The following is a 7,314-nucleotide window of genomic DNA, read 5'->3' on the forward strand; positions in this document are numbered from 1 at the left end:
TATCTTGTTTATTAATTCCTCTCTCTTTCTATCCGGAGTGTTAAAGATATTTCAGTAGTTTCTCATTTTGAATTCTTTTAATTATTTCGAGGTGCTAACCTCATCTAGTTTTCTTATACCGGTGCAATATCTCTTGTTCTAGCAATTGTTTCAACGGTGATTTCTTTGAGTGGGCCCATAACCCACAGGTTTTCCTAGGATCTTGTCTGGCTCCTGTAATCATCTGGAGATCTTTAATTCTTTTCAACTATGACGTAAGTATGAATTTCATCAGTCATATTCTTTCTTCAAGATCTATTGGAATTAATTCTCTTATTTGGTTCAACCTTTCATTCTTCATTATTCCGGAGTGTCTCAGTTAATTCTTGGCGGTGTTCTCCTCATCATTCCAACTTTGATGACAGAAGGAGTGTTTCTCTTGTATCTTGGTTGATTCTCTTGAAGATTCATCTTTTCAGCTTGGTGCCATCATCTTAATTGAGCCAATCATGAGTATCCCTTTCTTGCTATCCGGTGCATTTCTGAGTTGTTTTTATTTCTCGTTCCTCCGAAGGCCATCATTTCAGAAGATTCTTTGTTCTCAGCCTTCAGCTTTCATCCTCAATTGTTGTCTCTTCATTCGTCTCTCAATCTTTCCGGTGCCTTGTTCTAGTTTTCTTTCAGGTGGATCATGATCTCTTCATTCTCATGTATCTCCATTAATTCTTGGTATCCCCATTCAATTGTAAATTCTTACCGGTGTTTCTTGCAACATTTCTTCTAGTTTGTGCTTTATCTATCTCTCTTTAATATTTTCAAGAGGAATAAGTGCTATGCTAAATCCGTTGATTGTCGTCAATTTAACTTTATGAAGGATAAGCATAACGTAATTCTTATTCTTGTTCGTAGTAATCGGAATTCTTCTTTCAGAGTGGCTCATGTTATCATTCTTTTCTCAAGCGCTTATCTTTCTTTTCCGGAGTTCCAAGTTCTTGTAATTATCTCCTTGTGAGGCTTCATCTAAATCTTGGCAAGGTCATAATCTTATTCTTGCTACCTTCATATCGTTGCATCATTCATTTGTATACGGTGGTCCTTCATGGTGGTTCATCAAGGTTTCAATTCATTCTCAAGTCTTCTTCGAGATTCTTGTTGGAGAACCTCAAGTATCCTTTCTCTTGCATTTATATGTGCAATTGTTCTTCCTTTATCCTTTGAGGTGGTATTATAGCATTCTTGTTAGTGTAGGAGCCTCGAAGAGATTTCCTTTCAAGTATGACATAATTAAACCCACCAATTCTATGATCATGAGATATTTTCAACCCATGATTTCTTCATTGAGCTATCTTGGTTTGGATTTCACCTAAAACTTTTCCTATGATTGTTGCTATTATGGTGCTTGCCATTAATCCAAGTTCTCAATGTATCCTCTTGGTGTAAGAAATTGTTCATATCTTGTTTCTCCCAATCAACCCTTGTTTCTGTTAGTGGCTGGTTGTCACTTCATTAGTTTGAAAGGTTCCCATAAGCCCACTACTTTCTTGTTCTTTTCGGTGTTGTTTTTCCAACAACTCCGTCCAATTCTTCTTGCAAGGATGCTTGCCAAGTTCATTGGAATTAGTAGTTGTCATTCTCTCTTCATTCTCTTCTTCCGTATGAGCTAGTTCCTATTCTATTGTTCCGAAGGCATTGTGTTGTTGCTCTTTTGGGTCAATCTTGTTGTTCTATCAAGATCATGGTGTTCCCTTCCTCTATTTAGTTGGTTGTCATGAATATTGTATATTTCTTCCATCTTATCGAATTTTTTGTCCCATTTTCCTACCGAAATGCTGCCGAAATTTTCCGTGAATTCTTGCTTCTATCTCATTTCATTCCTCAACGCCTTGCAACTTTCAAGGATCGTTGGTTTCACTCGTTTGTCAAAGAAGCGAGTAAGTTTTTACCTCTTGTTCTTTCTCATCCTCTCCCCCTTTCATTCGTGGATCTCGGGGCGAGATCCTCTTGTAGTGTAGGAGAGTTGTGACAGCCCGATGCCGGCGTTCCAGAAGATTCCCCTTCTATTCTGTTTTCGTCGTGTGTCTATTATCTTTTGTCGCATCATCATCGCATCATGCGCATCATCAGCATTGCATCGGCATCTCCGTTGCCGCCAGTTTTCAAAAGTAGCATCCGTTGTTAGTTGCCGCTTCGCGTCGTTGTCCGTTCTGAGCCCGACCGCACACGCACACGCCCGCGGCATCGTCAAAACCCTGTTTTAAAACTGTGTTGAAAACTTTCTCTAATCGAGGTGAAACTTGGCATGCGGTCGTAATTAGTTATAGCTAGGCCGCCTGCCGAATTTCGTCGCGATCGGAGTTCGCGTGGTACCGGAACGGTCGACCGTAGCGGCACCTTATTCGGTCTATCGTCGGATGTGTCCCGGTGTTTTAAATCCGTTGCCGCGCCGCCCGTTTTCCTTCTCGTCTCCGGTAAACCACCCTACACGGCCACTTTCCCGTTCCCGCGTGCGGAATCGTTCGAATCCGACCGCACGGTTGGATCCGGAACGCGATTCCGGTTAACCTAGCCCCCCTTTTCTCTATAATTACCCCCACCCCCTCATAATTTTAGACACCACCCTCTCTCTCTCCTCGAAAACCGTACCCGAAACCCTAATCCGGCCTCTCTCTCCTGCCACCACCCACCAGCCGCTGCGGGCCCGCCGAGCCCAGATCGGGCCCGGGCAGGCCCGGATCCGCGCCGCCTCTCGCGTGGGCCCGAGGCTCCCGTAGCCGAGTCGGCGCCCCACCGCTTCTCCTCCCGAGGCTGCGCATCTTCCCCCGTGCCGCGCCACCGGGACCTCGCCCCTTCGCTGCCGCCTCCTCGCTGCCGGCAGCAGCTCGCCGCCAGCCTTCGTCGTCGCCCTACGTGCTCCTCTTGCCGCCTCGCCTCCCTGCAGTCCCGTCGGCCACCTCCACGCCATGGCCCCGTAGCTCCGGTGCTCCACTGTCCCTCTCGCCGGGAATGGATCCCCGAGGTCCGGATCCGCCCTGCCCCGCCGGGATCTGGCCTCCTTTGCCCCGTCGCAGTTCCAGTGATGCTCCCCGCCGCCGCCATGCCTCCTGCTCGGGAGGAGCACGGGAGGTAGGCGACGTTGCCGCACGCCCCTGTCCGAGCGCAGCGCCACCTGGGCCGCCTCGTTCGCCAGGCCCAGGTCCCGCTCCAGTGCCCCAGGCCTCGGCCTCCACAGCGCCTCCAGCGGCCTAGCGCGAGGCCGGCCCACCAGCTCCACCAAGCGGGCAAGGCCCATGGTAAGCCCCCCCCCCCCCCCGAGCCACTTTTCCTCGCCCGTGGCGTGATTTGCTTTATTGCGCCCCCTTGTTAGGCCCAGTTACATATTGGGAATTTCGGAATTAATTTAATTCCAGGAAATAACCGTATATTAAAACGCGTGTAACTTTTATTCCGTAAGTCGGATCGAGACGTGTAAGGTATGGTTTTCATGTAGTTTTACGCGTAGAACCCGTTTATAAAACTTGCATAATTATTTGACGTTGTTTGCCGTGCCAAATGCTTAGATTTACGTGTTGTCCCATTAGAATATTGCCCGTGTTTAATTTTCGTGCGTACCCGAATTGCTCGTATGTCGTAATAGAAATGTCCATGTTTTAGGAACCTATTTTCCATCTTATATAGAGCGGTCATTGGTATTTTTGCGTGTAGGGATTTGCCGCAAGATTATTTTCCATGTTTAGGACTTTATCTCGCATTTATGTGTGGCATTATTTTTGTGTTACAACCACACATGTTTTATATGTTTTTGGGGTATGGGATTTTTCTATGCAATTAGTTTTAGCTTTTGAGTAAGTTAGTTCGCGCGATATATTGCCGTGATGCCCTTTTGTTTAATTCGTAGGATTTATTCCGTGCTTCGTTTGAAGGAGTTGTCAACTAGGGAGTTGATCTTGGATGTTTTGTCTATCCCCTGGTATTTTTCGGTTGCAATAGATATGCATGTTTAGGTGTGGTTTTCTTGCTCTGAAGTTGCTAGAAATAGTGCTGATTTGGAGGAGCTGAAATATTTCTAAGTGTGGAATCTATTATATTTTGTTGATGTCTTGTCTTGCTTGTATCTTGTGATATGTTGCTCTTTTGAGGTTGGTCCAATGTAGTTAGTTGTACCCCTTGTGTTTCTCTAGCATGCTATGAATTTTCATGCCATTTGGAGTCATGTAGCTATAGGTTTTGCTGCTGTCAGTATGGCTTCAGATCGAAAACTGCACTTCCATGAAGTGTTATTTTCACTAAGTCTGAAATAGTGTGTGAGATGCCATTTTGTGACTTATTTTCCTAGTGATCCATGATGCAATGCTAGTTGTTGTTAGTTGTTTGTAGTAGTGCTTCTTGCCCTCTTTCGTGCCATGCCTTGCTTGAGCATATCGGAGTTGTGTAGCTCGTAGTTGTGGGGTGTAGAAAATGCCATGTGGCTGATTTTGGCAGATTGTAGTCTTTTCTTGTTTTGCTCGTAGTTGTTGAACCGTACCTCCGTTTTGATCGTGTTCTACATGAAACTTGCTTAGAATCTCGTGTAGTTTCATTTTCCCTTGCTGGTTGTATGTTTTGAAGTGCTCGTGACCGTCGTTGCACACATATTGCATTCATGCCATCATATCCTGCGGTGTCCGTATCTCTTGATCCGTAGCTCCGTTGGAGATGTTCTCTATGTGTAGATTGCTTGAAATGACGCGTAGGATCACGTGAACCTATTTGTTTTGCTGTTTAACAACTAATTAAATGTGTTAGTTCAGATCTGGACAGAATTGTAAATTAACGTGTGAGGTCGTCTCGGAGATGCTATATGTTATTTCCGACCTCATTTAAAATGCCTAGATAGGTAGTTTAATTACACTTCATCTCTTGCCATGTTTAACTACATTTAATGTTGTCGTGTATCTAATCGGGATAGCACTAAATAAACGTGGAGTTTCATCAATATGCAACTCATTGCATATTGAACTTCACTTAATGTATAGTGTTTGATTGTGTGGATTGGCATGCCGTGTCTTGCATGTATTCAGCCGCTCATACATCATTTGTGTTGTGCACCGTGTGGTGAATTCCGTGTGTTGATGCTTGTTTCTGGTTTCCCCCATCTCGATAGAGCTCCGCAAGCGTGTCGGATGTGAGTACCCATTCGACTACGTCGGTTCGTCTGCTTCACGGAGATCGCGAGCTTCGTGATTGAGGATTTCTATGCGACTTGTGCTAATTTGTGATGGACTAGTTGGAGCACCCCTGCAGGGTTAAATCTTTTTGGAAAGCCGTGCCCGCGGTTATGTGGCAACGTGGAAACTTTGTTTAATACTGGTTCTAGATAACTTGAAGTTAACTTAACTAAAATATGCCAACTGTGTGCGTAACCGTGACTGTCTCTTTCGTGAGTTCCTTCTCCGATCAAGGACACGATGGGGTTATGTCTAACGTAGGTAGGTGTTCAGGATCATTCTTTTGATCATCAGTAGCTCACGTCCGCTATGCGTTGATCTTCCCCCTCTTATTTCTTGTACTCGTAAGTTTAGCCACCAAATATATGCTTAGCCGCTGCTGCAACCTTACCACTTAACCATACCTCACCCATTAAGCTTTGCTAGTCTTGATACCTTTGGAAATGAGATTGTTGAGTCCCCTGTGGCTCACAGATTACTACAACACCAGTTGCAGGTACAGGTAACGGATACTTGACGCGAGTGCGTTGATTGTTCATTTGGAGTTGCTTCTTCTTCTTCATCATCATCGATCTAGGATGGGTTCCAGGCCGGCAGCCTGGGATAGCAAGGATGGACGTCGTTCTTCTTTTCTCGTTTGTTTTCGTCCGTAGTCGGACCCTGCTCTTACTCTTGATGGTTATGTAATGTACTGATGTGACTCTGATGTAGCTTGTGGCGAGTGTAAGCCAATTCTATATATATATATATATATATATATATATATATATATCTTCTTTTCAGTACATGTACTTGTAACGATATCCATTCTTGCGACACGACGAGATGCGCTTCTATCCCTGACGAGGCCTTCGTGCCAAATTGAGGATAGGGTCGCATCTTGGGCGTGACACTAGTGGCCTAGCCGGCCAGGCCACACCCACCCACCGAGCAAACCCTAGCGAGACCCCCGGTTCTCCCCTCGCTCCCTGCCGCCGCCGCTAGGGCGAGCCCTCCCGCGTGTGGCACATCTGCCCGATCCACCCCATCTAGCCCCTCTCGATCCCACCGAGCCCCAACCCAGGTCGGCCTCCCTCTCCCTCCCATCTCGCCGGCGACCGACCTCGCATCCCAGCCCGAGGAGCCCCGGCGACCGACCCTCCCCTCGGTCCCCTCGTCTCCCGGATCCCCCCCGTCGGCCCCTTCCTCCCGCTCAGTCCAGGAGGGACTGGGCAGGGAGACACCCCTCCTCCTCGTCACGCCGGTTGGCCATCTCCGGGAGGCCTCTCCGGCAACGACCGTCCTCACCGGAACCGCGTCGCCACCGTCACCACATCGTCCTCCTCCTCGCCGTCACCTTCACCTCACGAGAACTCCGGCTTCATCGGGCCCTCTTGTCAATGTCGGTGAGCCCCTCCTCGGGCTCCTGCCACCATCTCCTTCCTCGCGTCGTCCCGGTTCCATTCCGGCAAACGGCGTTCCGATCCGACGCCGTTAGGTTCGAGTAGGTGATCTTGGAGTTGTTCCTCTCTGTGTGTGATGTTGAAAGTCTCTATTAACACACAGGTTAGAGTGGTGAGATGTGAGAAAGAAAGAATAAAAATAAATGTTGTATTGCGTATGTATGTATGTATAAACGTCGTACGTATTTTGTATGTATGAGATGCACGATGTATGTATTTGCGTATATAGGTATATGGAGAATACGTTAATTGTTTGGTTATGTATCTGTGAGTAAAAATGTGTGTTTGGCCTAAAGCCATTTACCGGTGGGGCCAACGCACCCCACTGTCTATGACAGGGAGGCCCCACAACCTCTTTTAAATAAAAATATAAAAATAAAAATAATGTTTTTATTAAATAAATAGATAGATATATTATTTAATTAATTAATTGGGTAATTAGAATAATTAGAGTATGACACGTGGGTCCCCCACTAAATTAATCTGATTAATTAATATTTAATCTTAATTAAAACTTGTGCCTATGACGTTCGGGACCCACTTGTCAGTTGACCAGTCAACTATTGATGTCAGCATGACATCATGCTCATGTCATAATTACTTTTATTTAAATTAATTAAATTTGTTTTTAATTCCTAAGTAAAATAAAACTTTAAAAAATAATATAAAATAATCCGTAAGTGACATCA

The sequence above is a fragment of the Hordeum vulgare genome, chromosome 7H (genome assembly GCF_904849725.1).
Source record: "Hordeum vulgare subsp. vulgare chromosome 7H, MorexV3_pseudomolecules_assembly, whole genome shotgun sequence".
In the NCBI taxonomy this organism is placed as follows: Eukaryota; Viridiplantae; Streptophyta; class Magnoliopsida; order Poales; family Poaceae; genus Hordeum; species Hordeum vulgare.